This window comes from Perca flavescens, chromosome 17 (genome assembly GCF_004354835.1).
Source record: "Perca flavescens isolate YP-PL-M2 chromosome 17, PFLA_1.0, whole genome shotgun sequence".
Lineage (NCBI taxonomy): Eukaryota > Metazoa > Chordata > Actinopteri > Perciformes > Percidae > Perca > Perca flavescens.
Window position 1 is genome coordinate 20,519,895 of NC_041347.1, and position 7,183 is coordinate 20,527,077.

Below are 7,183 nucleotides of genomic sequence, written 5' to 3' on the forward strand. Positions count from 1 at the left end.
GCAGTGTTACTTGGTTACTCCGTATTACTTGGGTTGACTCACATTGTGATTCAGCTCTTCTCATCAGTTGATTCATCTCTATTAAAGGATTTATTTAAAACTCCTACAGACGGTCCTATTCATTGTTGTTGAAGATTGTTTTGCGACTAATCCCAATATCCTACATTATTTTATAATTGTGTGTAATAAGTGTTTTTCTGTAGCCGTGAGGAGAAAGGTGTGAGTTAAAACGTTATCCTGCCTAGACCAGTCAGTACTTGGCTGATATTACACACCCCAGGGAATTGGGATTTTTTGCGTTTTATATGGATGAATCTTGCAGGGCTTGGGGTTGAATATAATTACTGTTTGTGAGTCAGAAGACTGATTTCTGTGCTTCTTTTTAGCTTTTGAATAGTTGACATTGTGCTTGCTCCTCTGCACTGTAACTGTAGCAATGGTGTGGGTTTATAGAATCTAGATTCTAGAGGCTAGGTGAGACACTAAGTGATGATGCCAGCTCTTTCATCAAATGCAGCTTTGTATGCTGAGCACTCATAATTAAGGCCTCATGTTATTTTTGAGCAGGGGCTATTTATTCCTCTCAAGATGCACACATATGGGTCAGCAGTAAGATACTATTGTCCCCTTTACATCTAATATGGTTTTCTCCTATAGTTTAGGAACATATTGTGAGGAAGAGGCACTGATGAGGCTTTTTCCAAGTTTCTGGAGTCCCTTTACTAGTTGAGAAGACGTGATTGTTCGCATTGGTGTCACTTGATTTTGTTTAGTTGAAAGGGTATTTTGTATTAAGGGTTATTAGGTTATTTTTATTTTCTGTTGATACTCTGCTACATTATCTTCTTTGTCTGTGTTGGAAATTCTCCTTTCATGTGGTGCCAATGTGTCGGAGAAATAATTCTAGTTCTCCGAAAGATTACAGAGTCAATGGTGTGATGAATCAAACCTCTACTTCCTGCAGCATGAAGGAGAGACCTGAACCTGGTGTCCTCTCCAGACTTGTAGTGTGCCTTGCCTTCTATATCATCAATACCATAGCCTTTCCTTAAACAATGGTCCTTTAAGATAAGGTAAGTTAAAATAAATCTTTCTTATCCCCGTGTGGAGATTCAGTTGTCTTAGCAGCAACAGCAGTAAGAGTGAAACACAGTAGAAGGACAGGTAAGAATAAGAGCCGTGGACATACCAATATAAATAATGAAACATAAATAAAAAAATAAAAAGTGATAAGATGAATTCTACTGTAAGATAAATAAATACTTAGCTGAGTTAGTGAACTATATACAGTCCAATAAATATACATGTACAATAAGTGTATGAGTGAACATATGTACACTATATCTTAGTATAGTCCATGTCCAATGTGGCCAGAGAACATGCAGGAGTCAGCTATAATAGTCAAAGCGCAAGACTGAACGTTTCAAACATGGGGGTCAAGCTTAGTTGTGGAGCCTGATACTGGCAGGAGGACTGGGCTGAGGCGCTTTGTGATGAGTCTGTTGCTGAATGCGCTCCCTCATCTTCGTTGGCTCATCATAGAGCCTGAGAGCTTGGATTTCTTTCAGAAATAATAGTCTTTCCATTTTGGAAATTACATTTTTGTCAGATACAGTAGTACAGTAGTGCTTCTCTCTCTGTGCCCATTATGCTCTTAATCCATTCCTACTTGTGTTATTTTCTTTAATTAGTATGTTCACAAATGTTATTGTTTGTAAGGCTGCAACTGACAATTATTTTCATTATCAATAAATGCAGAAAAGCAGCAAATCCTCACTTTTAGAAGCTGGAATTGGCATTTTAGCTTGAGACTGACTGACTGACTGACTGACTGACTGAGAATGACTTTAACAATTATCAAAAAAATCTCACAAATCTTAAAAGAATCTTAAAAAAAAAAGAATCAACTGAAAAGAGGTTAAAAATAGTTTGCTATACATGCCCTCCCCAAAAGTGTCCCTGTATCACTTTCTCTAAACCAAGTATCCAGGTAAATAAATACAGATAAAATCCAGCGAATCGAAGCTGCCTCTCCACGACCACACACAAATGAAGCCCTCCTGGAATTTATTATCTGGTGTTGTTTCTTTCTGAGGAGCGTTTTTAGAGTTTAACTTAGAACAATGCATGACATCAACGAAAAGATGAACCTCAGCTTTGTCTCTTTCAAAATCTCAAAACATCCAAAATACCTGTTCAAAGTTGAGCCAGTCTGTTGAGGCTCCTGTATATCATATTTTATAGTTGGCAATAAACATGCTGCGTGACTGAAGAAAAATGATGCTTGTGGGAGGTTCACTTAATTACAGAGATTCCTTCATAACCCACAGTCATGAAGTCAAGCAATACAATCTATCTATTCCATCAGTTCTTGTAATGTCGCAAAATGAGTGATGTTTTCTGGCTAACCTGAGGAAATCTGGTGGTTTCTTTACAACATTCACTTTCACAGTGAATCATTAATGTGTACACCTGTATATGTCACATTATCTTGATAAACCTCAAATGATTAAGTTCTTTGTTATGTAACACACTCCCTGTAAACCTAATTTGGGCACCTTTTAAACTGCTGCCTTCTTGTTCCAGAGAAATGATGAGCCCTTATGTGGAAAAGCTGTTATCCTCAACACAAACATGAGTGTGTTTTAGCTCAAAAGGGCTACACAAGCCAGTTAACTCCTTTTTTTTTTTTTTTTCACCATTCTGGAATCTGTTGTTTTAAACCAGCCCCTTTCCGTTAGATTTGGCTTGATTCAAGCTTGCACATAGATGTGAGAGGAGCAGCTCCTCCTCTCTTACACTGTCCTTGGGGCTATTTGTTTTCCATCATTTGAGCAGATTGGAGTCATGCTCGCTGTGAGTCATGCAGGGTGGGTAGATGTCTACACAGGGTGTGGTGGGTGAAGGATCCTAGTGGCACTTGTGGCTGCCAGTGGAGAAAGCATCCAATTTAGCTCAAAATTGCATAAATGCAAATGAATGGATAGGGAACTTTTATTATGATCATAGAGAGTTAAAAACAGCTCTTCCACTCTGGTGTGGGAGTGTAATTCCTAATCTCAGTAGTAGGCAGGAAAACTGATCCTTCAACAGCTGCACAAACATGCTGATCAGACCTGTGTGCAAAGACCTGGAGGTCAGTTAAAATAACTTTGACAAGTATCTTGAGTCTTGCATGCATGCTTTTGCACAGAACATATTTGTATGTGTGGTAAAAATACAGTTTGGTTATGTAATAGCACAGTGGCTGAAACCATATAGTCTAAATGTTCTGTTTTGACTTCCAATGTGTGCACCAGATGTGTTCCAGCTGCAACAGGATGGATTTGCTGCACACAATAGATCAGCAGAACTTGAGAAGGTTGCCCGCCTGTAATCCATAAAAAGAAAGAAAGGAGAAAAAAAATCCCTCCCAAATCATCCCCCGTTCCCAACTCCTCACAAAAACTTTGCCAGTTTCGAGGTGACTAAAGCAGCAACAGCAGAAGGAGGAGTTCACCACTTTTCTTTTTCACGGCCAACTATATGTCTCTGCAGAGGTGAGTCTGGCAAGTTAATTAGTTCCCTCAGGCGCTGTTTTTTTGTCTTCTCTTTTTAAAATCCAGCTTTTAGTGCCGTATGCTACACCTGCCTGCCAAACTCCAGCGCTGATGGGCGCGGCTCGGACCGGTGCCCAAATCTCTGTTTTGACTTGCCTGGGAAAGTTGAGCGAAAACGCACAAAAGGACCGAGGACTTTAAGAACATCCCACCACGGCGCGTCAGCTTCATTTGAACACATTATCTCTCTCGTGGACGTGATCAGTCAGTCCATCTTGAGAGGAATCGGGATTTGATTGTTTCTTATTCGAGCTGGCTGAAGGTATGGATTTTAAAGTACACTGGAATAACCTGGAGACTTTATATATATATATATATATATATATATATATATATATATATATATATATATATATATATATATATATATATATATATATATATATATATATATATAAAGTTGTTTATGCTGGATGCTGCGGGGGTTTCTTCCCACCTGGCTGTTGCATCTCTGGACTAACTAACTACACTCTGGGAGTTTGGTGATGGGCTGTCGAGCTATTTTTTTTTTTGGGTGCTTTATAGTTGTAGTTATAGGATATGTAGGATGGAATCCTCTGTATTCCCATAAAACACAAACTACAATTACTTCTTAGCTTGTCAGTAGCCCAGCTGGGGGTGGTATCTATAGAATTGGTCTGTTAGTGTGTGATCTCAGGATAGTTTTACATGTATTTTTGCTGTGCTATTTGCATCCTTCTAAATATATTACAGGACCTGATCTAGCTGTAGCACCAGCTTTATGTGACACCAGCCTTTTCGGATCAGTTGCGGGCTATAATAGGTTTTACAAGCTTTAATGAAAGGAAGTAGTAGATGTATTGAGAAATGTTGGTTTAATTGACTTTTATTAATATTTTACTTTTCTCAGAGCTGGAAAAAAATGTAACACTTGAATGGTTATTGCACTTTATAGGCTGCAAATTGGGGTTTCAGTAACCAAGGCTGTGAGAAAAGAGTGGGGAAAATGCCACCTTTTGGAGGATTTATGCTTTTTTCTAATTTAAATCTGATATTTAAGTGTTCAGTAAATAAAGCACATGCTGTTAAATGTCCCGGGTGACAGGGTGTGGTGAGAGGATGGTCTTTCAGAGTTCTGCTGTGATCCACTGGCCTCTTTTGTTCCATTTTTGTGCGTCTTTAAAGACACAAAGTGAATACAGAGTCTATTGAAATCTATAGATGATGGGCCTTTATTGTGGTATCCACTATTCACATGACATTTGAACATTTGTAGAAAGTTGCTAGCTTTTAAATACAGCAGAGGTGAAGTCTTCTACCTGATCTATCTTGGGCTTACTGCAGAATTTCTGTCTTTATCAAGATCAGTAAAAGCAGGATGTTCAAGGGAAAACTGTAACAGCTAAAATATTACATTGTGGTTTTTAAAATATGATCATGAGACATTTTTCTGTCTTGTGAAATCTCAAATTGATGCAGTAAACATCAGATACAAGCAGCCAAATGTTTGCTAAGATGCAATTAAAACCACAGTACCATGGAATAAACAGACTTTTAACACCATTGGCGCAGTTGCATGACCGTGGGTCAACATGTTATCATCATCTCAGCAGATAAAATGGGATGGACGAGTTAACGAGACAGATGGACTTCTCAGGAGGCTTGTCAGGAGAAAAGGGTGAGATTTCTGTGTTTATTTATGATGTTTTGAAAACGAGTCTCACCAAAAAGAGCACGAGTTAAAGGGTTGGTTCACCCAAAATCAAAAAAGAAAAAAACAAACACTTTTTCACAATTGTTGAAGATGTATGCATATATTTTGGGTTTTATTTGCAGAGTTTTAGAGATATCTGCCACGCAAATGTCTCCGGCCACGCAAATGTCTCTGGCCACGCAAACGCCTCCGGCCACGCAAACAAACTGGAAACATGTCTTTTTCAAAAACAACACAGACCTCATTGTGGCAAGAAAGATAAAAATATGATTTCTCAATTGAAAGCTTAATGACAGATTCCAAAACACATATGCACTTATTTTCTTGGTTGATGGCTTTTGTCTCTCTTCTTTGAGGGCTTACTATCACTAACATCATGGCATGCCTTCACTGGTGTCGGTTTACATTTCTGTTCCTTGCTCTCAGGGTGTAAGTCATCCTCCAGGTTTTCCCCCAGTAGTCATAACTGAATGTAAAAGGACAGCTCATCGTGGCCTAGTGACTTTTAACACGGAGAAGGTTGGGGAGGCCAAGGAAGGCCTGATTTTATGTTTGACGCTAATTGAGAAAAACATATAATCAGCCATCCTGTTGTGCTAGCGTTTGTTCTCTTTTTTTTTTATGTTACCGTTCAAAGAAAGTTAGTTAAGTTTATACATGTATCACTTTTCAAACTTTTGTTAGGAGTTGTACTTTACCGAAAGGACAGAGAGAGAAAAGAAAAGATAAGATAAGTTATGAGTTTTATGCACTGATTTGGCTTCTCCGGGACTTTGTTAGAAGTTGTTTCAAAGTTGAGGAACAACAGCAGCAAAAGTATGATAACCTTTAGTTTTAATAAACGTTGACTCTGAAACAAACAGTAGTCCCTAAAAGGGAGGAGGAGGAGGAGTAGGAGGACAGGAGCAAGGAGGCAGCATGAAATTGAAATGGAATTAACATTATCTGTAACCGTTAAAACTCAACAGGCTACAGCTGGAGAACAAGACGTCTCCTAGTGGCCGGAGGGTGTTATTAGTATTAATTATCTACACCCACTTCATTATAATCCATGACAAGGTTTACACAAACTTTATTTAATGAATTTCCCACACTTTATTTATATTTAGTAAATAGTTTACGGGCCTCTATGTATCAAGAGACTAAAGGGACAGACATATAAACATGAATAAGTTCACAGCACACATGGCCAAGTTGAGGTTGAAGATTCATTATTGACCTTAAAAATAGAAGTTTAACAAAAAAAAATAAAAAATAAAAATCTCACCACAAAGAACCACTTACTGGAAATCTTCCAGAGCATTCGTAGAGATGGTTTAGCTGTTATTCCCCATCTCATGATAACAACTACGCCATCTCCATGACAACTGCAGCAAAGTCTGTCCACAGATGAAGGCCTTTAGATCAGGCTGAAAGCTCAGGGAAAAGTGTGTCTGTAAAAATCAAAGCTGTGTTATTTTAAAATTTGACAATCATTTATGACATTATCCAAACACACCTGAACGTGACCTAAAACTTACAGATACACATGATTACTGTCTACATTCAGAGATGTTAGTACCACTTTCTAATTATGCACCTTTTATAAAGGGCTTTTAAATGGTTAGTAAATCATTAATGGTACTAATGCTTTATTAATCAGTTATAAGCCATTAATAAGAACAACGTTCAGGTTGAGGAAAATCTCTTTGGCTGATGAGTCATTAATAGTCAAGTGATTACCAAATGTCTTACTTTCTACTAAGCCATCAAGTCTCTGCACTGATACATGTTAGTAAGACATTAGTAAGAGGCTGAAAGTTTAATAAGAGTTCTTATAATGATCATAATAGTAATCCATTAAGTAGGTACTAACTTTTCTTATTAATTTGATTGTGGTTTAAGAAGGTCAGAGGTCCTCTTGATGGCT